This window comes from Acomys minous (genome assembly GCF_964271855.1).
Source record: "Acomys minous genome assembly, chromosome: 16".
In the NCBI taxonomy this organism is placed as follows: domain Eukaryota; kingdom Metazoa; phylum Chordata; class Mammalia; order Rodentia; family Muridae; genus Acomys; species Acomys minous.
This window is the reverse complement of record NC_140498.1, coordinates 26,609,960-26,636,510: the sequence shown is the minus strand read 5'-3', so window position 1 is coordinate 26,636,510 and position 26,551 is coordinate 26,609,960. Positions and strand designations below refer to the sequence as shown.

The 26,551-nt window shown below is 43.7% G+C and overlaps 1 protein-coding gene across 1 annotated transcript in view; it reads right to left on the bottom strand.

Annotated features, from left to right (window-relative positions):
- Nucleotides 1-26,320, bottom strand: part of ADRA1B (adrenoceptor alpha 1B) — a 112,494-nt gene extending 86,174 nt beyond the window's left edge. The window contains exon 1 of the mRNA XM_084764167.1: nucleotides 26,188-26,320. The gene's annotated coding sequence lies outside the window, so the exon portion shown is untranslated. The remainder of the gene's footprint in view (nucleotides 1-26,187) is intronic.
- Nucleotides 26,321-26,551: the final 231 nt, after the last annotated feature.

The following is a 26,551-nucleotide window of genomic DNA, read 5'->3' as shown; positions in this document are numbered from 1 at the left end:
TATCTCTATAGGACCATGGCTGAACTTCCTGATCCTAGACACCATTAGTCATGATAAAGAACTATTGCTTTAAGTCATTCAATTTTTGAGTAACTTGTCCAGTTGCAAAGGACCAATTTAATGGGTGATGCCTAAAACAGGAGGGTAGGGGGAAAGGATCTCAAATGATCCCTGGTTGATACTGGAAGGAATTTGGAGTTCATAGTTTGCAAGGATTAGTTTGTAGCTAGGTAGGGTCTGGGACAAGCAGGAGTACAGTTAAGAACTTTCTGGGTGGGTTAAAGCCTTGTGAGCTAGACAGGAAGACAGCTCAGACAACCATTAGGTTTTTGAGCTGACCCTGAGGTTGCTAACTAAGTACCCTTCCCCATAGCCGTGGCTGGGACATCATGCTGCTAGGCCCCTCGATGCTTTGAGGCTCCAGGGCATTTCCATATCTTAAAACTTCTGGAACCTGATGTCAGTGCATCCTTATCTTCTACTGATTATTTCTCTGCGCTAGAGTTGGAGATGGACCTTCGTTAGTCTCTTAGGTAACCACAAGGTCAGAGTTCAAGATGTCATACCTGTGGTCATAAACAAAGCTTTTCATGCCCATCAAGGCTCTCCATTGTAACACACAGTTCTCCATGATTTAGGCAGAGGATGAGATTATTGAGACTCTTATCAGTGGGAAAATTAGAAAACAAAGCCATCTCACAGCCAGAGCCAACAAGTGAGACAGTCAGAGACTTAGGATTTGTGAATCTCTGTGCCCCACAGGAAGCCACTGGAATGACTGCCATTGTGGCCCTAAAGACCTGGGCATGGCTTCTCCACTGAGATAGAATGTCCCTGCCTCTACTGCATTTGGTCACTAGATTCCGATTCCAAGTCCAGGAGCAGATGCGCCTGATTGGTGGAACGTAGGTGATGTGCCATCTCCTGTCTACAAGAAAGCTGGGAAATGGAGACTCCAGAGTATAACCTTTATAAGGCGGAGAACCATCCCCAGATGCCAAGGAACCGTCAGGGGCTGAGCAGACTGAAATCTTCACATGCTCACTTCTGGGTTGTTCCGGATTCATGGTTATGGGTGCCTTTGTATACTGATGCACATTTGTGAGGTGACATGCCCATCAGGTCTTGAATCTGAGAACTCCAGGGAAGGTACTAGGAGGAAGGTTGCATTTAAAGAATATGGATGTGTTGCTTAGCTGCCTCCTTATTCCCAGTGTCTTCCTTGCCTTCCATGTTGGTGCTTTATGGGGTCTTGGGTTACCAAACCCCCCTCAGATTGCAGCAAGCTGAAGGCTGCAAGAAGAGAGGAGGCACTCCTTCTGTGCTGCTGTTCTCTGTGTGGGCTCTGGGAGCGGCTGACTCTGATAACTCCAACATTAGCCACAAGAACTTGGTGCTGGTCTGAGAAGCCATCCTTGTTGGCCTTTGTCCTGACTTATTTGCGCCATCTTCCCATCGGACATCATGAGCTGTGCCTCTGGGCCTGGATAGTGGCATGCTCCTATGTTTCTTCCAGCTCTGAGCAGGTGGCTGCATTCTGGGTGCCCCGGTCTCTGGTTCATGCCCCTCTTCCCTTTATTTTCTCATGTGCAAGACTTCACAAGCAGTTACTTGGAACAGAGCTTCCCTTTACTTAAATTCCTCCTACGGTTCCAGTTACCTTTGTACACTCTGGTATACACCCCAATTTGGTTAAAAAACAGCATCCATCTGTAGCATAGATCTCAATAGCAAAAAGTCATGTCTGGAATGCTGCAATTTGTCTTTTCCCTCCTATCTGATGAGCTCACGCACACTATATAAAACTTAATATTGGCATTAGTTCTCCCATGAACATTTCTCTCACTCTACTCTCATCCTAAAGGGTCAAAAGCAGCATCATATACTCACAGGGTGTGGTGACAGGAGTGCTGTTTTATAGTGAGACTTATGAAGCCTACAAGTGTATATGTTAAAGATGACACATTTAATACTATTTCATCTATCTATCTATCTATCTATCTATCTATCTATCTATCTATTTATCTATATCCATATCTATCTGTCTACCATCTATGTGTATGTATGTGGGTGCACATGTTACAGCCATGTGTGGAGGTCAGGGCACAACTTGTGGGAATCAGTGCTCTCCTTCCACTATGTGGCTTTTGGGGATTGAACTCACGTAGTCAGGCTTGGTGGCAAGCATCTTTACCTTCTGAGCCATCCTGTCAGCCTTCCAGTAGCTCTTCTTAGGCAAGTGAACTGATCTTGAAATCTGAGGTTTTAGGACAGACTTGGTTAGTGTCTAGCTGTGTAATCTTGGGTAAATAAGTGGGCTTCTCTGGATGTGTAGGAGCTAGCAGGTTTAATTAGGGCACTGATTACCAAACATTAAAAATCTGCAAGAAGAATGACTCGAATGTTCAGTTTGGAAGATAGAAACAGATGTGCTAGCTACTGTGAACGATGGACATTTTAGAGTTAGCCCTCCATGCTCCCTAACTCCTATGCACTTCCTGGAACCTCTGCCAAACCCCAAGGACTCTCAGGAGGATCGGTGAGGATAACTTGCTAGAGAGCTTTTCCTAAACATCTCAGTTATACACAGTGAGGATCAAAGCCACCCATTATGTCATACATTGCTCAAATGATAGTCGGAACATGGCCTTCTATCTATCAGTAGATTTATAAATCTGTGTGCAAATCTTCCTCAAAACCATGTTAAAGAAGACACACATATTTTGGTCCTCTCGCTACTATACCAACCCATTGACATGAGTAAGTGAAATCCTTGGGGATATCTGAATAAGATAGGCCAAATCTTTTTTTTTTTTTTAAACCAGGAACTTGAAGGCATCATTAGAATGTCTGAACACTTGCCTTGGTTTTAGCAACATGATCTCTTGAAATGTGTGTGTGTGTGTGTGTGTGTGTGTGTGTGTGTGTGTGTGTGTGTGTGTGTGTGTAAGTACATTAAGAAGAAAAGAAACATGGGCCATGGGGCAAATTAGGGACAGACTCTCTTCTAATGAGGCCAAGACTTGCTCAGAGTTGCTAATATGGAGAAACCTTGACCATGAGAACTATCACATGTTTTTCAGTTCATTAAATTTGCCATCATCACTACCACCACCACCATCACTACCAGCATCACCAGCACTACTGCCATCACCACCACCACCACTACCACCATCACCTGATGTCTTCCTCATCATTCAGTCAATATTGTTATCTTTCAAGACTGTGCACATCACTTGTGTCAAGTAGTATGCTTATCAATGCCGATATTCACCAGGCTGGCCTCAGGCTAGCTATATAGCTGTGGATGACTTGAATTTCTGATCCTTCTGCACCACCACACTGATTCATGCAAAAGGGCTTCATTACTGGTGGGCAAGACATCCATCAGCTAAGCTACATCCCCGAGACCCCGCCTCTTACAGAGAAAAAAGTAGGTTTAGAGAAATTCATGAGTGTGAGTGTGTGCATGCGTGTGCATGCGTGTGCATGAGCATGTACATGTGCATGTGGGCACATGGACACTTTCAGATATCATTTTAAGGAGCACCATCCACCTCCCATGAGATAGGGCCTCACTGGTTTGGAACTAAGCACTTAGGACTTCCGGTTCTAGAACCCTAGGTCTGTTCGTCTCAGCCTCCCCAGCGCTGAGATGACAAGCTGTGTGTTACTATGCTGGTGTCTTTACATGGGTCCTGGGGGATAGAACTCAGGAACTCATGCTCTCATAATGGACTCATCTTTTCGGCCTTCTTATTCATTGCTTTGCATTTGCCATCTAGTAAGTAGCTGAGCTGGAAAGCAGATGGGAGAGTTAAGCCATACCTCAGTAATAAGCCTCCCCCCTTCCCTCCCATCTCAAGAACTGCACAATTTAAGCTTTTGCCCCATGCTTTTATCATATTACCATGGCTATAGTACTAACATCAGTCTGTCCCGTCGCTCCAGAGCAACCCAAGGCCTGTGAGGTTTCCAGGGTAGAGCTCCTGGCAACTAGGCTTCCATTTGCTTTCTATGCTTGAGACGGTTGAGCTGTCTCAGGAGATCTGCTGAATCAAGATGGGGGCCAATTAGCATGGGAAACCTGCCAGCTTCTCTCTCCCAGGCCCCAGCAGACAGTCTGAGTTGCTTGCTGGTAAGAACTTCTCACAGGCAGTATGCTCAACCCTGCAGGAGACTCTCCAGAAAGACTGACATGCCTGTCCACTAGCCTCAAAAAGTGGATAGCTGTAGAGGCAGAAATAGAATAGGTTGCAGAAGAGAGACGAGCACAGAGAACAAGGGGACAGGGCAGTGACCAAAGAGCAGGTCAAGCCAGTTAAGTCTGGCTCGGAGATTCATGAGGAGGGATGCTTAGGCAAGGGTGTATGTGGTGTCACACTGAGATCACTGTTACAGGAGCATTGAAGGGACACTGCGTCTTGTTTTCAACCTCAGATGGCATTGCCTCACAGTGATTTCTGGAACAGCTCCTCCCTACCCCTCCCTTTTTTTGGTTGTATAACGTGAAGGCTAAGAGTGCAGATCCTAGAGTCATTCCGATTCAGCTTTGAACCTCATTCCTACCACTTGCCCTTGGTTGAGAGCAAATTATATCGTCCCATTAAGTTTTGTGAACCCATCTCTACCAGTACACAAGAGATGGAGGGTGTTTGGGGCATATAGTTATAGATTTGTTCCCTAGAGAATGGGAGACAGCAGGTTGCTAACCTCACATGGGTGTCACAAAGGTTAAGGAAGGCTGTCTCTAGAATACCAACTACAGTGACTGTAGCACAGTGTCATCTAGCTTCAGATGCTTTTGGCTACAGTCAAACCTCCTACTCAAAGTGGCTGCAAAATGCAAGTGTGGTGACTTTGTGTGAGCAGAGGTTGAAGAAGAAGAAGAAAAAGAAGAAGAAGAAGTCGTTTCTAAAAGGGAAATGATTAGGGTATGGCTTCTGGCTAGACACATGACAGAAATCTCTACCATTAATAAAAGAAACCAATAAACCAAAATGATTGCTTGCAAGGTGTCTTTGAGGACAGTATTTTATATTTATAAAGAGTTTTTATATTTATAAAGAGCTGCTGTTGGGCTAACTCACGAGCTACAGTGATGGTCACACCACTGTATGACTAAAATACAATAGTGGAATTGACATTGGCTTCATCTCTGTGTTTTCATAAAATATTCCCTGTATGTTGCCACGTTTTCCCACAGTTGGTGCTTACAATTATTTGTCAAGTTGGGAAAAAAATTCACTTTTAATTTTAGTGCACCACACTTAATAGATTAAGAGAATAGATTTCTTTAAAATTGAGTCTTCCTATACAACCTCAAGAATGTGGTTTATATTGAATCCAGGAATAGTGTGGCACAACTGTAGTCTTAGCTACTCATGAGACTAACGCAGGAGGATGGCAAGTTTGAATTTAGCCTGGCAGCACCGGGACATCTTCTCCACATCTCAACAGCAGAGACACTTCTTTTAAAAGCAAGTACCAAGTAGACATCTGCTACAGGTGGTGGCCATCTTGGCAAATGCACCAAATGTACACTCTGCAGAGGTTTTGTCCTCAGCTCCCAAATGCAGCTATTATTTATTCTTTCTGGGGTCTTACTCTATCTCACAACTTGTGTAGAAGACTTTCAAAAATATAGAAACGGCATACTTTTGGCAAGTAACTGCCTGAGTGTTTAATACTTCTGTTGTCAGTATAGCTTGTACTCCCACATTGTTTATCACCCATTTTTATTCACTTTTTACTTTGCAAACGGAAGAGACTTTTCATGTGTGTATAGTATAGTTAATGTACACAGATGTTTTTATGACACTTCAGAAGATAACAGGGTTTTCTGACTAATTGAGTCTCCTCTTGTGCCAGTTTTGGTATCATTTGTGCAATGGGTTCCTCCTCCTCTGAACACATTTTGCTGACATCTCTGGTCTCTGTCTGGGGAGGGATATGAGATGCTGCAGTTTGCCTTTTCTCCAATCCCCAGCTTCAGATTTGATGCCATTGCAACTTTGAGTATGTAGAGAAGTTGCCCTTGCACTGATAAGGAGGACCAATGGGATATGTGACGTCATCACGGTTTTATTGGTATCACCAATGTTCTTTCAGGTTGGAGTAAAAACTCATTGCAGCAAAGGGATCACAGTTTATTCCACAATGTGCTGGTTTTCGTTTGTTTCCGTTTAAACGAAGGGAAGCTAATATAAAGTCCTGATTATTTTAGATATTAGTTGTCAATTTCTAGACTGCAAACCATACAATTCACCATGAAACTACTATTTGTATTTCTCAACCTGTTTTAACAATTGTTAATAGTAAAAACAACTGCTAAGAGTTCTTAAAGGGTATACGTATGTCTGTGTGTGGGCATGTGTGTGTCATGTCTGTATGTGGGTCTGTGCATGTCATGTCTGTGTGTGGGTATGTGCATGTTATTTCTGTGTGTGGGCATGTGTGTGTCATGTCTGTATGTGGGTCTGTGCATGTCATGTCTGTGTGTGGGTATGTGCATGTTATTTCTGTGTGTGGGCATGTGTGTGTCATGTCTGTATGTGGGTCTGTGCGTGTCATGTCTGTCTGTGGGTATGTGCTTGTGTGCTTGTCATGTCTGTGTGTGGCATGTCCATATCATGTCTGTATGTGGGTATGTGAATGTATGTCTGTATGTGGGCATGTACATGTCATGTCTGTATGTGGAAATGCATATATATGTCTGTATGTGAGTATGTGCATGTATGTCTGTGTGTGGGCATGTCCATATCATGTCTGTATGTGGGCATGTGCATGTCAGATGCCTGAGGGTCAGATAAGAAGTCAGATCCCCAGGATCTGGAGTTACAAGTGAGCCCTCATCACTCAAGCCCCAGATAGTTTGAAATTATAAAATAATCCTTTTCTTTGAAAGTCTATATGGTTGACCAACACATTACTTAACAGAGGCAGCAAGATGGGTCAGTGGGAAAGATGACAATGATGGTTGGGTCTCTGGGGACCAAGTTCAAGGAGGAAGCTGAAAACAGAAGACTTTAATGAACTTTTAAAATTTCATAAATTTGTATTAGGACCCATTTCTTCTTTCCCATTGTGTTATTATTGCATTTCATCTATATTTTAAGGTAAGAGCTGTGTTCTTTTTATAACACCAGTTTATTTTACACGCACTGGAGTTCCTTTCCTAATGGGAAAGGTAAATTAATGTATCTCACTCAGTTAATCTCTTATGCTAACATCTTCTGAGTTCAGATTGATCTTCGTTCTAATCCGACATGGTGACAGTGCATGGGGCTGAAGATAAAACAACTTGTCAGTTGTAGTAGGAGTCAGAAAACGTTGCCTGTAAGGCCTCAGACTTACAGACTGGATCATCGCAACTAGGAATCTGTTCTGTCCAGCAGCATCTATGGAGAAATTCTTAAACTGTCGTTCAGTAAGTAGTTGCACAGATCCTGGCCAGAGCTGGACTCCAGCAGATAGTTTCACCCAGACGATCTTTGGTGGATTTAGAAGCAGAAGTTACACAAAGCACATCCTTCCTTGTACCCATTTTCTGAATCCTCTACACGATCAAGTGTATAGTTGCATTCATCAGTGGGATGAATACTTAAGCATTTTGATACTTGGCCCTTAAAATTTTGTATTTTTAAACCACTTTTACAGTTAGATATTGTAGTACATTGAAATATGGCCATCGGCACTGCTTAAAACATTCTTTTGGTCATTCATTCTTAATCTTCTGTGCCCATTCCACAGTACCGATGACAGTTAACCATTCATTTGCATAGGCAGCAACTTGCCTATGTTTATATAAATGAATGTGGAATTTGTAGATGTTTGATCTTTGTATTAATGTTTTTTAAACTTTCTATTTAATATATGGTGGAGGTATTTCCAAACCAGTAAATATAACTTACATACTTTATAGTACATAAAGATTATGCTTGGTAGGGCTGGAGAGTTGGCTCAGAGGTTACACTGGTTGCTCTTCCAAAGGTCCTGAGTTCAATTCCCAGCAACCACATGATGGCTCACAACTATCTATAATTATATCTGGTGTCTTGTTCTGGCATGCAAGCAGAATACTGTATACATAATAAATAAATAAATCTTAAAAATATGTTTAATAATGTATCAAGCTATTTCTTAATTTTGAATAATGTGCTTTAAGTTTATAAAAGCATGCTTTGCTCCTATATGTGTTGCTGTTGTGGATAATTATAAAAATAAAAAAATATGTTTGTATTCCTACTTACATAATAATTTTCCAGGTATAGTAATACTAATTCATCATCTGTGGATGTCTTTGGTTTCTGTCAATGTTGTGAAAATTTCCTTAATTGATTCTTGGGTTAACCTAGGGCAGTGATGGAATGACAGTGCTAATTTCCATAAACTTGTGTTTACTAGCCTTTGATATCTTTTTAAACTAGTTAATCTAGTAGGTGAAATACTGTTTTAGTCGAGGCTAGTCTGGTCTACAAAGCTACTCCAGGACAGCCAAGGCTACATAGAGAGACCCTGTCTTGAAAAACCAAAAAAAATGTACTGTTTTAGAAACTTAAGCCTAACTTACATGTTACATGACCACAGTTTTATAAAACTAAATAATTCTTTGGTTATTCATCATAGAAGGGGGTACTTGCACTCCTTCAAGAACTGTTCAGATTTTTACAACTAGAAATCACCAGTGTTTCCAAATTTAACAGTTCTTCATAAACTCCTTTAATATACATTATGATGATGAATTTTCTCTTTCATTTTTGATATGATTTTAGAGCCATGTAGATAATCTCATATGCTCTTTATCCAGGCTGATTTCCTCTCTACACTCCTTGCTCAATTTCCCTTCCTCCTTTTCTCTCCTCCTATTTCTGTTTATTCCTGTCATTTTGTTTTCTGAACTAGATATTAGTTGCAAATACAATGTTCAACTATCTGATGGCATGTACTTTCTACAAGCTTCTGTATGCCCCTTTAAACCTGGCTTATAGTTTAAGAGCACTGGATACATCACTACTAGTTTAAAAGCATGCACATTGCACATACTTACATTTCACTAATTGCTTTTGTCTGGTTCCCTTCTATGAGATCACACAGTATTTGCAGAAGCCATGCCTCTCATATTAGTTAATCAGAAGAAGTTCTTTAGTCTGTCTTTGTTTTTGATGGCTTTAGTGTTCTGGAGAAGTAACACCTTCAGGTTCTGAGATTCCTCAGCTTCTGATTATTTTTCTTGTGAAAGAATCAAGGATGTGTTTTTGTGGTAGAAATACTTCAGATTAAATGAGTGCTGTCTTCAATAAAAATTTCTATTATTATTATTATTATTATTATTATTATTATTATTATTATTATTATTATTATTATATCTTGACACAAGGTCTCATGGTCTATCCAAGACTCGTCAAATACTTGCTGTGTACCTCAGGCTGGCCTCAAACCCAAGGCACTCCTCCTTTCTCAGCCTCTCTAATGCCAGAATACAGGTGTCTGGGATTACACTCTTGACCATTATTTTATTATTACTGTTATTATAATCAATTTCTGCCCTGGACTCTGTTTTGGTTTAACTGTCTGTTGCTTTGATAAAACATTGAAAAAAATTAGCTTACTGAGAACAAGTTTATTTGGCTTGTACTTTGAGGTTATAGTCCATCATAGCACAGAAAACCACAACAGCAGGAGATTGGTGGAACTGGTCACATGACATCCATAATCAGAAACAGAATGGTGGACAGCACTCAACTTGCTTTCTCTACTCCTATGCAGTCCAAGAGCCTGCCTAAGGAATGGTGCCGTCCACAATGGGCGTGAGCTCCCATCTCTGTTAGTGCAATAATGCAACCAATCTTAAATATGCTTATAAGACTCATCACCCAGGTGGTTCTGGATTCTGCATATCATATCAAATTCATTAACACTAACCATCACAGATGGCTCGCTTTTCAGTCTCTTCACTTTCAAAAGTCCGTGATTCTGATCTTACTCAGAGTTCTCAGTGTGGGCTGGGCTAATTTTGGTCCCTGCCTCTTCTGATGAAAAAAGACTCGAAATGTACTGGTTTGGCTTCCAAGTTTCTTATCCTCTTAGAAATTACCTCATGTGGAAGAGCCAAGTACTCAAGAAACAGCCAAAGGAAATTAATTTAAAGATTTTAACGTTTGTCACTCACACCGGTGTCTTGTGTAACCAAATCGACCCAGTTACACAAGTTTGGCTAAGTGACAAACTATTTTTTCTCCCCACTTTAGCCTGTAAATGTGCCCTCTCCCCAAGATGACAAGCCGGTCCCCAAATATTTCTGGTTTCAAGAGCATGTATTTGAACATTTGCAGCGCATCAAGCTACCTCCTCTATGTTCTACGGACACAGATTGTATGGTTAACACTTTTTTTCTTTTTTGAAATTACGTTTTATATTTTTAAGAAGGATCAATGTGGATGGCTTGATGAAAAACCATTCCCATTTTTGGACAAAACCCCTAAACATAATAGCATGTCATTTGAGGGTTGGGTAAATACTCCTCAGTTGCATGGGACAACTGATCTGTTTTTCCTACCCCACCCTGAGCTATAACTTAGATCTACACAGATAATTGAATTGATTTTTTTCTTTTTAATTTATCATTGGCTTTTAGCCACATTGAAAGCTGTTTGGTGAGCAGATGGCTGAGACCACTTCTGTCTGCTGTAGCCAGCTCAGTCAACTAAAAAGAACCCCATCATCTGTTGTTCAACTGGCCCGAGGCACCCAGAAAGGGACGCTTGGCTTTGAGGGTAGATGTGAGAGTATTGCCTCATAGGGTCAGGTCAGATCCTGCACTCTGATGTCATAAACTTCCAGGCAAGTGGCAGAAATTCGGCACCGTGGGAGCACTCCCTAGATTCAGCCAGGAGTCTCGGCAATCTGGTGGAGTGAATTATAAGCCATTGAGTAAGATGTTCATTACCCTCTTTTTGAAAATAAATTCCACTTGCTTCACCAGAGCATCATGGGCTTTTAAAACAAGGAGAGACTTTGGAGGTTATGTATTTGAATGCTTTTGCAGCTAAGTCCACTGAGTGGCTTTGTGTCCCAGTGCAGGGACTTAATAGAGGTTTTGTTTGTATGAAGTCCCCACGGGCCTTCTAGGAGAGCTGGTAAGGGAATATACTGGAGCCGGCTGTTTGCGCTAGCTCAAATTCTGCAACCACAATGGGGGTAAGGGTTGCTTAAATTGGGTCCAGTTCTTGGATGACATATCAGAGAAGTGATAATGTTGAAGACTACACTTCTCTATCTTGCCTTCTAGTCCAACCCCAAAGATATCCTTCCAAAGTTCCCAGAGAAAGAAGTCATGGTAAGAACTTGCATGTGTGAGTCTAATATAAGAATTCTAGTACCAGCTGGCAAGACCCCGATAATGCAAAGAAACTCTGCTTGGGGCACTGTTATGAGCTGTGTCTGTGACGCTGAAAGTGGAGGTATGAGAAGACATGGGTGGCAGTGGGAGTGAAGCCACTCACCGGCAGCCTTTGGTAGTCATGACATCCAAGCCTTTGCTCAAGAGTGACAGTGAACAAGTTAGCCCAGAGAACCTAAATCCAACAGCGTCTCAGGAGAATATGTATCCACTAAGGAAGTGGTCACAGGAATGAGTTCAACTGGTCTACCTGCCTCTCTCATGACCTTGAATCTCTGCAATGTTCATTTGTCATCCCTCACTCCAGCTATGGGGCCTGGAGAGCTATCCAACACTTCCTCTTAGTCAGTGTGTCTGTTTGTTGGTCTTTTGTCCTTGTTAGAATTGAGATCTGTTCATTGCAATGAAATTATCCTGTTATCCCTTTAACCAATTAACTAGTAATTGCAAGATATACAGATCCTCAAGGAGCAGGCTTGACAGTTTGGGGAGATGGAGACTTACAGCCTCCAGTCCCTCACTATTCAGCAGCTTGGACACTGCCAAGCACAGCTGTATGCTCAGGCTATTGAGCCATGGAAACATCAGTAGTATATGCCCGGTGCCTCGCTGCAGGTGGAAGCACAGATGGTTAGCTGTCATGACACTTGTCCTTGTCAAAAAATCACTGTTGTCTTTCTTGTCTCAATATGACCTGTGCTAGCATAAAAAGGGCTTTGGGAGCAGGCACAGCTGGGAAGCAATGCCACCCAGGGCTTAGCTAGCTGTGTGACTATGCTCAGGTTCCTTCATTTCTCTCCAGTCAGTTTCCTTGACTATAAAATAGGGAAGCCGCACATAGCAACGAAAGATTGTAGAACTAACAATAGGACAGCCAGAAGGATGCTCCAGGGTGGAAGCCTGCATACCCGCAATTCCTATTTCCTTCACTTTGGGTCCAGGAGGTATTCTCATAGGATTCCAAAGTCCTGAGGATGCTTCTGGTGTTTTGGTGGCAGCATGGCTAGCAATGTCTAAGGTACGATCCAGTTTATAAGTCTATTAATTTAATTGATGAAACGGTCATGTACCCACGGTCCCCTTCCATAACTCACCCCCTCCCCCGTGTACCCTGGGTGTATGTGTGTTCAGTGCCTTCTGATTGTATCTTCTATTTCTGGAAACCTCTAGGGTTGTTAACAAGATACTAACGGGCTATAAATCAGTCCAGAAGAACATGGTCCTGGAGGAGGGCAACTTGGGGCATCTCCAAGCAACCTATGGCCATCAGGAAAGTTTTCCAAGGCTCTGTGGCCCCTGAGTCTAAATTTAAGAAACACAAGAGGTTTGGGTAGTTCTTAATCCCCACAGTTAATGTCTGGACGTGCTAAAGGCAAATGCTTCTCCCAGTGCACCCTAAGGTCCAGTTACAATAATGAGCATTGCAGAAGCATTTACAACACTGGGATTTAAAAAAATACATAAGAGCCAAATATGGGCTTCCATACATTAAATCCCTGCACTCAAAAAACTCAGGCAGGAGGATCCCGAGGTAGAGCGCAACCTAGATGATGTAGTGAGACTGTCTCAAGAGAAAAATATTTTCTGTAAGAAATATCTCTTCCCCATGCACTGCCTCCCCTACCAAAAACTCCTCTTTCTCCTGTAACACAGCCAGTCTTGCTAACGAGGCACAGTCATAGTTTTTCTTTTAGGTCATTCTTCTTCACCTCGCTGGTCTAGGAGTAGTCACCTGGGCCATGCCTGGCCAAAGAATGAGTTTCTTCTGCCTGGGACACAAAGCTTCTGTTATTTAGATCTGAGTGAACATGCAGCTAGCTGTATTGAGGATATGGCTTTTGGGCCGCTGCCATATTGGACAATGAGCAGTGGAGGAAAAGAGCATACGAAGAGACAGGCACACAGAGCTAGAGAAGAAAGGATAGAGCTAGGAATGGAAAAGAGGGAGGTGAAGTGGCAAGGGTGAGGGAGGGAGCTTTTCACACTGATCTCATCCTCCAAGACTCTGTACTCTTCCTGTATAGAGCTTTCTTTTGAGTTTGAAGCATCCATCCATCCAACCTGAACCAACAGACTTTTCTTCTTCTGGTGACCAGCCAATCCTTAATTAAGACAAAAGACGTCATGCAGCAAGTCATGCAGCATCTTGCCTGAAAGGTCTCACTCTTCTCCTCATCCTTCCAGCTGGCATTTCTCTAACCCAAACTGGACAGCCCTGTGGGTACCAGCCCAAGGGATACGTGATGAGCAAATATATTTGGAGATTTGAAATTTTTTCAAGTGTGAAATGGTTGAGAGTCTGGTTCGGTGAGGGAACAGCACAGTGGGCTGTCACTGGCTATCTGAAAAGCAATGATAAGAAAGAATTAGCGTTGGTTTCTCTCTTGCCAGAGGGCATTAAAAAAAAGCTTATGGATAGAGCTGGAAAGGGGACAGCTTAAGAGTTGACACGTCTAGTAATTTGGCAATGAGTAAAGATGGAGGAACAGTACAGTTTAGGTATATGACTATTCCTTATAGATTCTTGGATGGAAAACCTGTGTCTTTCTAGTGTGGGAGATATGGTACCTTAAAGGGATGGGGGCTTGAAGGGATATCCTTCAGTCAAGAGTGAGAACACCGTAGGAATATTCTCAGCCTACTGTGACATTTCGGGAAGATGAGTTACAAAAACTGGCAGTGGTGCCTCCTACTTTCCCTTTTCTTGCTTGTGCATGTGTGAACTCCATTGCCCTCTGCTATGAGACCATGTTGATATACCACTAGATAGAGCTGAGCCACTGCGGGCTGTCATGCTTTCTAAAGCTGTGAGTGAAATCAACCCCTATGCTTCACAAGTAGCCTGCCTCAGGCATTCAATCCCAGTGGCAGGAAGCTGACGGATGCCAACAGCTTGCCTTGAGCATTGCAATTTTTTTTTCTACCCAGGACCAGAACGTCTGGTATTCATGGGTCTGAGGCGTACACAAAGAATTCGATGAACATTGAGATGAAAAGGTCACTATAACACTGTCCCAAATCACTGCAAACCCTCACAGCTGGAAGGATTTTAGGAAGGCTGTTCGGCTTCTCCAGTGTGGGCTCACCATCTATGGACTCTGCATTAAGACACAGGCTGGAGCTGTGCAGTGCTTGCATTCTAGTAAATGCCTGGCTGGAAGCAGAAGGCCCCAGGAACCAATGCCTTCCTTCCTTGTCTCTTTCATAAGAGGCTCAGCTCTTCACCAAGTGTTGCCTTCTCAGCCTCTGCTGCAACTCACGGATTGTATTTGCTTTAAGCAACAGTAATCCACAGAGACACAGGAGAATGGGTCTTGCTCACCTTGCTCAGCACAGGATGCTTCCGCACAGAAGGCGTGGTGACGTACTAGGGAGTCTGAGCTAATGGCTGCCATCCCGGATCTTGTGGGAGATGCTTCTTTAAAATGGAACAACCTGTCACAGGACTCACGGGTGTGCACACAGACACATGGGTTCACATGGACCGCACCAGGTGGATGCTCATGACATGCCGTGAGAATGTACATGCGCTTCTGACCTCCAGACCTGCCTAGACTCACTCTCCCCTCATAATCAGGGAGACGGACGCAGAACTGGCTGTGGGATGAGTCACAGAGGCGGCCAGGATGAAGGGCAGGATTCAACCTCTCTGGGGATCTTTATTTATAGCTCTGACTGCTCGAGAGGGAGGCTGAAATCATTCCCAAGGAGTACTACCGATGAAGAGTGATTGGATAGCCAAAAGATGTCATTCCCACTGTCATGCTCTCTTGCAGGCAGCCGCCTGTTGCTCTAGGAGGCAGAACCAGGAGAAGTGCTGTGTCACTCCAGGGCTGGGGAGCTACAGGGAGGAACTGAGCTGACTGTGTTCCAGCTGCTCCTTCAGCAGCTGTTGAGCACCCCCCCCCCCCCCGGCCCCAATCCCCAGTGTCCAGGCAATCTCTATGCTAATCTGAGCAAATCTTCCCCAACCACAAACAAATAGAATCTCTCTAGGCTGACAGAAGCCACTGATCACTAAGGATGCTGTTTTGATTCAAAGGGACACAATCTAAGCCTACATCCAGATGCCCCTACCTCTGACATGCTTCTGTAAGAAACAGAACACATGACCTGGGAAATACACATCCAGGGATCTATCCTGCTTTCCTGAAGAGGTGGTGCCTCTTTGATGGGCTGTGTGTGTGTGTGTGTGTGTGTGTGTGTGTGTGTGTGTGTGTGTGTGTGTGTGTGTTGAGTATATATATATTTGTGTATGTGTAAGCAGAGGATGGAGGACAGCCGTCCCTGTCCCTTGCAGGTGCCATTCACTTTATTTTATGAGGCAGGGCCTCTCATTGTCCTGGGACTTGCCAAGTAGGCTAGGCTGGCCAGCCGGTGGGTGCTTGTCTTTGTATCCCCAATGCTGGAATCATGAATGTGTGCCTCCATGTCCAGATTTTCTTTTATGTGCATTTTGAAGATTGTACTCAGATTTTTTTGTGTGTGTGTGCTTTAAGGCAAGTGCTTTCCTGGCAGAGCTATCTCCCCAGCCCTTTGTCACATGTCGAAGGACAATAGAGAACCAGGAGGGGGATATTGAGCATTGAGCCTTTTGGGTAGGCTCTGGGCTTCATGAATTATGGCTCACGAGTGCTTAGGATTCCTCCTGACACAGAGGTTGAGCTCAAGAGGTTAGCTGGGGGGAGGAACACAGGTGTGATCTTGTCAACATCTTAGTTGTAGAGGCCTCGAAGCTCCAGCTATTAGGTAGGCTACATAATACAGAGAAAACGATATCCTCTCAGAAGCCAGTTAGCCCTAGGTTCTAATCTTGCCTCTTCCACAAGAAGATCTTTGACACATCACCTAATCTCTCAAGCTTCGTTTTAGTCATCTATAAAATGCAGACGCATGGGTACCTACTTCTTTCTGAGGATCACGGTAAAGATTAAAGATGGTGACAGCATGATAGCTCACTATGACATATGCTGCCTAAGAGGAGTGACATGTCACTGTCATCCCGTAGCACTTTGGTTGAGTTGATCAGCTCTCACTCGGCAGCACTTCAGGACTGCTATGGCGTCTGTTTGGTCCATTGGTCCCTGTGACAGTTACTACTCATTGTCAACTTTACAGGATATGGAATCACAAAGGAGATGAGCTTCTGGCCATGTTTATGAGGGAGTTCCTAGACTGGACTAATTGAGATGAGAAGGCCCCATGGAACATTCCATGGGGTGGGGTCTTGAACTGAACAACAAAGAGGAAAGAGATTACTAAATGCCAGAGTTCATCTGTCTCCCTGCTTCTCCACTATGGTTGCAATGTGAGTAGGTGCTTTAAGCTCCAGTTGCCTTGCCTCTACCACCGCGATGGACCCCAATAAACCTTTCCTTTTTAAAGACACAGCCTTAAGTTCTCATAGCTCCTCCCAGCTCGTTGCCGTCAGTTGGTTCAAATGTACCACAAACTGTGTTCTGAGTTGAGTCAGAAATCTCTTGGATCAACTGTTCAGTGCAAACCTCAAGCTGTGACCCTGGACCCTGGACCTTGGCTTCTGGCCACGAACATGGCTTAGGTAACACTTGGGTACTAGCGCTGGACTCTTGATCCCAGTGGGTCACTCTAAGCCTGATGGCTCTGACCTAGAGATCGCCCTGGCATTTGGTCTTCCTTAGTGGTTTCTTCCTTTGATTTGGGGGCCTAATGGAGCCATAGGATCCTGGTTGTATCAGCTGAAGATACCAAATCCACTCATCTGTGTCATAGGACACACAATTCACCCATGTGTCTTAAGGTTGTTCTCAAGGGAGGACAGACAGAAAAGAGGGCCAGGGAATTAAGCTCCAGGAAAGGGGAGAATCAGGAGGTAAAGAGTAACTACCTTAACAACAACAACAACAACAACAACAACAACAACAACAACAACCTCAATACTTTCTTCTCTGAAGAATTTTTTGAGACAGGATCTCATGTAGCACAGGCTAGGCTCAGACGTGATATGCTTTTGAAACTGGAGCTATGTCACTGAGAATGATCTAGAACTTCTGACCCTCATCATCCACCTTCCGAGCACTGGGATTACAGCCATGTATCATTATGTCCAGCTTATGTCATAATGGAGACCATACCCAGTGCTTTGTACATGCCGGGCAAGCAGTCTCTCTATGGAGTCACATACTCAGCCAGAGGCTAATCACATTAATAATGCAATGCCTGTCATTTGTCTGTAGGATTTCAAGAACTCTTTATTTGGGCTCTTCCTAGATTGAGAAGAATGCAGCAATTTACTAAAAGCTCAGATTTTGTGCTGGGCAGATTTGAACTTACAGCCTGGTTTGGCTACTTACTACTTTGGGCAGTCTTGGGAGAGCTACATCACCTTTGAGTCTTTGCTTACAAAGTGGAGTTAGTATGAAACTTACCTTATAGAGATAATGAGAATGCTAAACAAGATCACAAATGTCAATGCCCAGTAAGGAATTATGATTGAATGCCACTTTTGGCCCTTGTGGCTTCATGGCCATCAAGAGGATTTGATGAGAGAAGGATTTGAATCCTGGAAGCTGGAGAGCATGGTGCTGATACAGGGCACAGAAGCAGTTGTTTTTTCCGTTTTTGGAATTTGATGGATGTGCTGTTGGCTTTGGGACAATAGCAGCCAGAGAGCCTGGAGGGCTCTCTAAGGACATCCCTCTGAGGCAACATTTCAGTCTGGTGCAATGCAAAGGAAGAGGTTCTTTCTGCTATCCCAGGGCATTTTATGGCCACCAGCTTGGCTGGGTCATTCCCTCTTTGCAGGGTGACTTGATAAGGGATGTGTATGACATGTAGTGTCAGGTGTGACAACTTTGTATGAAAACTGTTTCCCAGGGTGCACCACCTCTGAGTTGCCTGAGGGTGAGTGAACTGAGGCACAATACGGGGCCAGGCAATGAACCCCGCTGAGGATTCAGTCCCCTGTTCTGTCACATCTGCATTCTTTTCAGAAAGGGTTTTAAGCAGGCCTACTCCAAAGGGCAATGTCTTCCATCCCTTAGGTGAAGAAAACATGGAATGTTCTAGACCTGGGTCAGAATGGAGAGCTGCTTTCTACTGGCTGGTAAATGTCTAAAACAAGCATCAGACCCCAGGAGTAAGAGGGAGGGTGGTCAAGTTCATTAAAAAATGATGATAACTATAAGCAGTCCATATAAAAAGTCATATAAAAAGAACGAAGAGGCTTTAATTCTGTATCCATAGCATACCTCTCAACCTCCTTAGACTTCCCTGGCATCCCAGATTTCACAGAATGTTAAGGCATCCTCTATGGCTATACCTTTCACAAATGGTATGTATCATGAACACTGCCATTTTCCACCTGGTTGTAATGGAAACCATGTGCTAAGGTGGACCTTATGTTAAATCCCAGGGGTGGATCCTGTGTGTTTTTATCTGAACAAGACAATCCCATTCTTATGTGCTAGTGATTGGCTTAAGGATAACCATATAGTCCAGTTCTGACCAATGGGACCTGAGTCAATGTTTTCTAGAATCTTCTGGGAAAATTTTGCTTACAGATAAGAGAAAGGCATGTCAAGAGACACTCTGTTCTTTTTCTTTTTGTTTGTGATCATAAAAGGATATAGGGTTTGGAGCTATGGCAGCTGTTTTGCCAGCCAAGGAAAAAGCCAAAAATATGGAGAACTAGATTCAGATTCTTGATGTTATCAACCCTATCCTAGTGCCATAATCACCAACATGTTGACTTTTGTTATATAAAGCAATGAGATTCCTTATTCACACCTATCTCAAAGCAGCTGAGCTAATATATGAGAAAACCTTTCCTCATTTGGCTCCCACTCTCCCTTTCTTTCCTTTCTTTAGTCCAAAGGACACAAACTCATATCTACAGAGTCAGCGCAATACGTGAAGATGTGTAAATAAGGCTCATTGGAGACTTTGAGTCTCTCGTACAAGGGCTGGTGTTGCTGGTTGGCTATCGCTGGTGGTGGTGCCGATTCTGATCCCGGAATGCTGTGCCACTGACCAGATGGTTTTTGTTTTTGGAAGAAACCAAGAGCTGGATTTTTGTGTGGTACTTCTCAATTCTGAGGTGCATACTTAAGTTATGAAGAAAGAGATACTATAAGCACCAAACCAACACTTCAGTGCACTGCGAGCCCAAGGATCACACATTTGTACTTGGCTTCATCAGCATAATTCCAGAGCTGCAAATAGCGATTCTATTCTCTGCATAGATTTCTTCCATGGTGAACTACGGCCCCCACAGAACAAAGCAATGTGACAAGTGACAGTGGACTGAAACTTTTGAAACCATGCGCCCAAACAACCTTTTTCTTTGTGTAAATTGCTTCTTTTAGATATTTTTGTCATAGAACCGGAAAGCTGACTAATACAAATAGGTTAGAGGGAATTTGTTTCCATCCCACCATTGCTATGACCAAATAACTGACAGGAAGGAACTTGAGGAAGGAAGGGTTGCTTTTGGCTCCTGATTTGAGGGGATAGCCTATCCTGGAAGAGAAGACATGGCAGCAGGAGCTTGAGGTATCTGGTCACATGTCATCCACAGTCAGGAAGTAGGAAGAGACAAATGCTGGCACTCGGTTCTCGGTCTCCTCTGTATTCAGTCTGAGATCCCAGCCTACAGCATTGGGCCACCCACGTTCAGTATAGATCTTCCCACCCTAGTCCAACCTCTCTTGGAGAACCCTCATACAAACATTCAGAGATATGTTTCCATGGTGATGCTAAACCCAACCAAGTTGACAATGAAGCTTAACTACAGAAGACATGAAGCGAGGATGTTGGATGCACTTTCTAGGACTTTGCTATTTTACATGGCGTTGTCATGTGCCAGGAAAGCTTGTGATGACTTCCTTACGGCAGCCTTCTGAGTTTGTATCTATCCTAGTGAATGATCAATTTTTTCCCAGAAAAATGAAAATACCCCTGGGGAATGCTAGGACACTGCAAAAAGAGGCCCATGTTAAACGGCCGCGTGTGTCAATAGAACTTTTTGGGAAAGTTCAATCCCCCTAAGGATGGCCTGGGAAGTTGTTGACATAATAATCCTTACTCAAATGAATGTCCTATGACCCAGAAAACTGGCTCCCTCCCAAGAGGGGTGAAGCAGGTTGTGTGATTTAACCCTGCCAGTTATAAAACTGGAGCCCAAACGGTCTGCCTCCAAGCCATCAAATGAGTCTTCGGAGCACTTTGCTGAAAGGTGTCAGAGACCAGCTAACATGAACTTCATGCGGAGCATTGTGTACTGCGCAGTGACAGTCCTTGATGACACGAGAGATTGAGTCACCATCAGCTTCAGGAATTTGAAAGAAATGCCAGTGAGGCAGTGAATAATAGATGTAGTTCCAACACCAAAGAAGGCAAAGGGCAGGTATTAGTTGGCAGTGAGGAAAAAGTCAAGGTAGATAAGGCCAGCCACATAGCTACAGAGTTTTAGCAGCTTGTGGCCAAATGACAGGATCATGGTGAGCTGGAATAGTGAAGGGAATGAAGTTTTTTTTTCATTTGAAAGGAATACTATTTGCAGGAGGTGGTGGTGGTGAATCCTTCCTGAGGGACACAGTTTTGACAGCTTCTAGAAGCGCTGCCAGGCTCTGGGCTTTTAATCATGGCTATAGGAGCTGACAGATACCAGCGAATCTGAGCGCTTCTGACAGCACCCTGGGATCTTCCAATGCAACAGTCTCCAGAAGGCTGGGAGCAACTTAGCTGCTTCTAGAGGGCAAGTCAGAGTTCCCAAGGAACACACGGGCATGCCTGTAGCAGCCACTTTTCACTGTGGCAAGATAACTGAGAAAAGACGTATACGAGGAACGATTTATCCTGACTCAGTTTCAGGGGCTTTAATCCATGGTCACTTGCTGCTGGTGGGCATGTGCATGGTAAGGCAGAACAGTGTGTTAAGAGGCATGGGGAGCATACTGCATCCTTTGGTGATGTACAACAGGGATGAAAGGAGGGAGAGAGGACCTGAAGGAGAGGAAGATGGGGAGAGGGGCCGGGGACAAGATATATCTTTAAAAGTTAAGGTCCCAATGACCCACTTCCTCCTCATCAGTTGACAAATAGGAAGCCAGCATCCTTCTGATATAATTATGACTCAGTACCACCAGGTGGCCATTTTACGTGTAGACTACAGTTTTTCTTTTATTTCTCAATTTTTAATTTGTTATAATTTATTCCTATTACATTCTGATTGTTATCCTCTTCCTTATATCTTCCCATTCCTACCCTCCCTCCCTCTTCTGCCTTAATTCCCTCACCTAAACTTCTGACAGGGAGGGCCCCTCCCCCATCATCTGACCACAGGTCTTCGGATATCCTGCATCCCTTTTCTCTGTGGGTCTGCAGGGCTTCGCTGCCAAGGGGAAGGAAAAAAAATCCCAGGCACCAGAGTTCATGTCAGAGGGAGTCTCCACTTCTCCTCAACCTTGGAGAATAAGCTGTCTATTGGCTACATCTGAATAGGGGTCTAGATTCTCTGCATGCATTGTCCTTGGCTGGTGTATCAGTTTGTGCAGGCCTCCATGAATCTAGATCTGCCGGCCTTGATGATCTCCCTGTGGAGCTCCTGAACCCTCTGGGTCCTTCCACCCTGACCCCTTTCTGAAAGAACTTATGAGTGGTGGGTCACTACATCTTCTACAGAATCCATAGCTTGAATCCGGAGAAGGCCTTTCTGTTAATTATTTGTGAAACTGTTTCTTAGCACCTTGGGATAATTATTTATTTATTTAATTAATTTATTCAGATTACAACTTAATTGCTATCCCATCACTTGTATCCTCCCATTCCTCTCTCCCTCCTGCTTTCACCCTATTCCCCTCTGCTAGGTCTAAGACCGAGGGAGACTTCCTCCCCCACTATATGGTCATAAGCTATCAAGTCTCATTTTGGGAGCCTGCTTATTCTTTCTTTGAGTGCCATCAGAGCTAATTCTTGACTAGAGCGGTTGGTCAACATTGGTGAAATTCTTATGATAGTTGAGAGAGCAGAGTATGACAAAACTGCAGGCTTCAGATGCAGACAAACTAGGCTTCAAAGTCCACATCAATACTCAACTGATGGTTGTCCCTGGTTGTCAACTTGACAAGCACTGGAGACAGGGCTCTGGACATGCCTATGACAGACTCATCTTGACTAGGTTAATAGAGGCAAGAAGAATCACCTTTATACAGCACCACTCCCACTCCCCCGGCATGGGTTCTGGACTTCATGAGAAGGAGAAGGGTTAAATACCAGTTCCTTGATGAAGTCTTTTTTTTTTCCTCAACCTACATGCTGTCATGAAATCTTCCTTTCCCCCCTTCCTTCACAGTGACAGTTACAATGGGAAGCTCTACTTATTTATTTTTTTTCTGTATGACATTTTTTTAATGACCTCTTACTTTTTGACTAGATCAGATACAGTGTTGTTATCTATTATAGTGGTCACAGATCACATAGTACTGCTGGGAACACATTAGACTGTGTACCGTGGTCCCAAGATGCTTTTCACGGATCACCTCTTTTATCTTCATGAAAACACTATGAAGCCAAAACTGCTATTATTCTCTTCTATAGATAAGAGGGCTGAGTGTGTCAGTGACAACACTTGCCTAGCGTGTATGAGGCCCTGGCCGCACTACCACCCCTCCCCCCATGAAATACAGTTTACAAATAAAGAAATCAAGATACAGAGACACTAACTCCCTTCATATTGTATAGCTATACTAAAGAGGCTAGTATTTAAACTCAGGCATGAAGGTTTCTGAGTCAAAAAGCATTCATTGAATGAACTAATGTAGTTCATGGTAGAATAGATTGTAGTTCCCTGGATGATAACTTTCCTGAAAGATAAGGACATCTGCTGCCTAAGCAGAAGTGCTGATGATCATGGGGAACTTAGAACAGAGGGCCATTTACATACAACTGGACCAACCTCTTGATGCAGAACAAAAATATCTATATCTATTCCAGGTTAGTTTTTATCTGTCCACTCACCTACCCATCCATCCATCTACCCATCCATCCACCCATGGACCCATCTATCCATCCATTGTATGTGTGCATGCATGTGTGGGTGCATGCTGCGCACACAGATGCCAGAGGACCACAGATGCCTGGTCCTCAGGAACTGTCTACCTCATTGTGTCTTTTTGAAACAGGGACTTTCATTGGCCTAGAGATTGCCAATTTGGCTAGGCTGACTGGACAGTGACCCTCAGGGATCCACCCTTTCTGCCTTCCCAGCTCTGGGATTACAAACACAGGCCACAATTGTGGTTTTTTTTAAAAAAAATGTGGGTTCTAGATACCAACAAAACTTTCTCACATCCAGTGCAGTGAGTGGCAAACACTATTGTGACTTAGACATCTTCCTAAGCCCTGGTTTTCATTTTGCCAAAGAAATCCTGCAGATAGATAATAAACAGTGGTCAGTGTCCTTGATCCCAGTATTGAACAGGAAGGAAGGAGGAAACTTTCTATAGTCTTAGTAACTGATCATAAAAGACTTTCAGAAGAGACCAACCTTGGTGTAGGAACAAGGCCTTGACGTGCGCCCCCTGCCACAGAGGCTGAGACTCAGGTTGGGTAATCTAGCTCTGTCTAAACAGAGAGGAAATGTGTTCTTTGCTGCAGAAGGAGCAGGGGAAACACGAGGGGGAGGGAGACTGTAGAACCACACAGAGTGAACTAACCAGCCGTGCTAGGTTGTGCTCTGTATAATCACTGCCGACTGCCATCAGACAGTCATCTGTGAATTCCTGAAAGCTTAGAAAAGTTCACCACAAACGGATTTTCTTTGAAATAGCACCTCATATGGCTCAGGCTGGCCAGGAGCTTGCTGTGTAGCCAAGAGTTTCCTTGAATTCCTGATCCCCCCAGCCTCCACTTGCCAAGTGCTGCAGTTACAGGCATGCATCCATCATGCCTAGTTTATGTGGTACTTGGAATCAAACCCAGGGCCTTGTGCATCCAACCGATTGAGAAACATCCCCAACCCATGGATAGGTTTTTATAATGGAAAATATGGAAAGGAGTATTTTTTTTTTTTGATCTATGGTGAAATGAGAGTAACAAGTTAGACAATGGGAGTCACAACACCAGGCAAAGGCAAAAATCTTCAGAAGCATTTAAGACTTTGCTGCACCACAGAACTTGGGGCTTAAAGCATCATCACCGAAATTGCAAGAGCTTTGTGGGGAGTTGGCTCTCTATCATTGGTAACATCTCTAAGAGGATATAACTATTCTGAGCACAAGTGAAGAAGGAGCAAGAAGACAGTTCTTGAGTGACAACCCTATGCAAGGCATCCCTGGGTCAAACAGGCTTTAGCACTGGCAGGGAGAACTTCCTTTTGTTTTTTGATTGATTGATTGATTGTATGTGCATTGGCGTTTTGTCTGCATATATGTCTGTGTGAGGGTGTCAGATCCCCTGAAACTGGAGTTACGGGCAGTTGTGAGCTGCCATGTGGGTGCTAGGGAATGAACCTTGTTCCTCTGAAAGAGCAACCAGGGCTGTTTGCCACTGAGTCATCTCTCCAAACATGGCAGGGAGAACTTTTAAAGCTGACCCCTAGGTCATCGGCTCTGCTTGGAAACCTCTCTCTCTTCTGCCACTTGCTCACCAGTTCCTGCGGGACTCAACCCAGCCCATCCCTCCAACAAGAGAACCTCAGCACAGGGAATTTCGTTTCCGTACTTTGTCTAGTCAAACGTTCCCAGTTACAAAAGCTGTAGAGTATCTATAAGAGCAATCTGAACTCAGACTCCCGAGGAACTCTCTCTCACAGTTGGCCTTAGGACAAAGCACTTATGTTTTAAGAGTTGCTCCCGTTTTGGTTTACTTCTCTGAGATGGTTTTTATGTGTCTGTCACTGTATACATGACAAGATGCAAGGAGAAGTATGGTTATTATCTGTCCATAGCTTTAGCAGCCCAGCGTGGTGCTTGGACGTCTGTAGTTTTTGAGGGAAAACAAAACTCTCCATGCTGTTCCTGGGCAGCTTAGCTGTGCCATAAGTATATCATTAAATGGACTTTAGAAAGAGGTCATCTGGAGACTTGTTAGGAGCCTTATCGCACGTAGATACCACCTTAGAAATAATTCCATTAAATCAATTTTACTAGTGACCTCCAATTTGTGAGTTCACTTTGTGTCTAACCCCAGCTGGGGCTACTTGTGTTTTCATGTGTGGGCTTCAGGAGGAAGGTATTTATGTTTTATAAAGGGAGTCTAATTAACACACAGGTGTCAGAGGCAGCACAGACAAGTAAATTGAAAAAGGTATTTTGGAACAAAGAGGGAGTTTTCTGGGTTTCTTTAAGCAGGAAACAAAAGCTCCCATCTTCAACCTCCCCTGGAATTACTAAGACCATAGCATCTTTCTAAGACTTCTGGGAAAACACACTCCAGTGCTGAGGCGTAGCAGTCTCTCCACTGAGTTAAGCATGAGAAACCATGAGCAAGGGATAGAGTCAAACAGCCACCATGGGAATTAGCGATCAATGCGGCTACAACCCACATGTAAATATGCTTTTCTTTTACATCTCGTGTAAAACCTTCACCCATTCCCTCTTAAATTTGTGTGCTTTACTCACTGACTTTTTTTTCAGAGTTCCATGAACGACTTATGACTTGTGATGCCACAATCCCGCAAGATCACACAAGGAGGAGAGAAAAGCAAGTGATTGAGCCAATCTTCGTAAGGAAACAAACGAAAAAACCTGAACAGTTTCAAAAGGTGATTTATCTTGGCTTTGACCAGCTGACAGTTTTGTACTCACCGAAGGTGTTCAGTCCAAAGAGAGTGCTGTTTTTGTGACGATCCCTTGGACTTCCTGCTGCTACCAAGCTAAGACCAAGCCAGGATTAGGTCCCCAGAGATGTCCAACCATGCCTACTGTCCCCCAAACACCCTTCTTTTCCCCCAAAGTGAACTTTGCTGTTAGCTTCCAGAAACATCCCACTCTCCTGGTTAATGATTGGACAAAAGCATTGATGAGAGTAAGCGTTATCCAGCTGGTTGTTTCTTTAGTAGGTCCCAAGAAAATAGGACTTCAGTATTCTACAAGCCAGGGGTGATCAGGTTCTACTCATGATTTGATGGGTAAAAAGGTTGATGATCAGAGGTGAAATGACTTGCCCAAA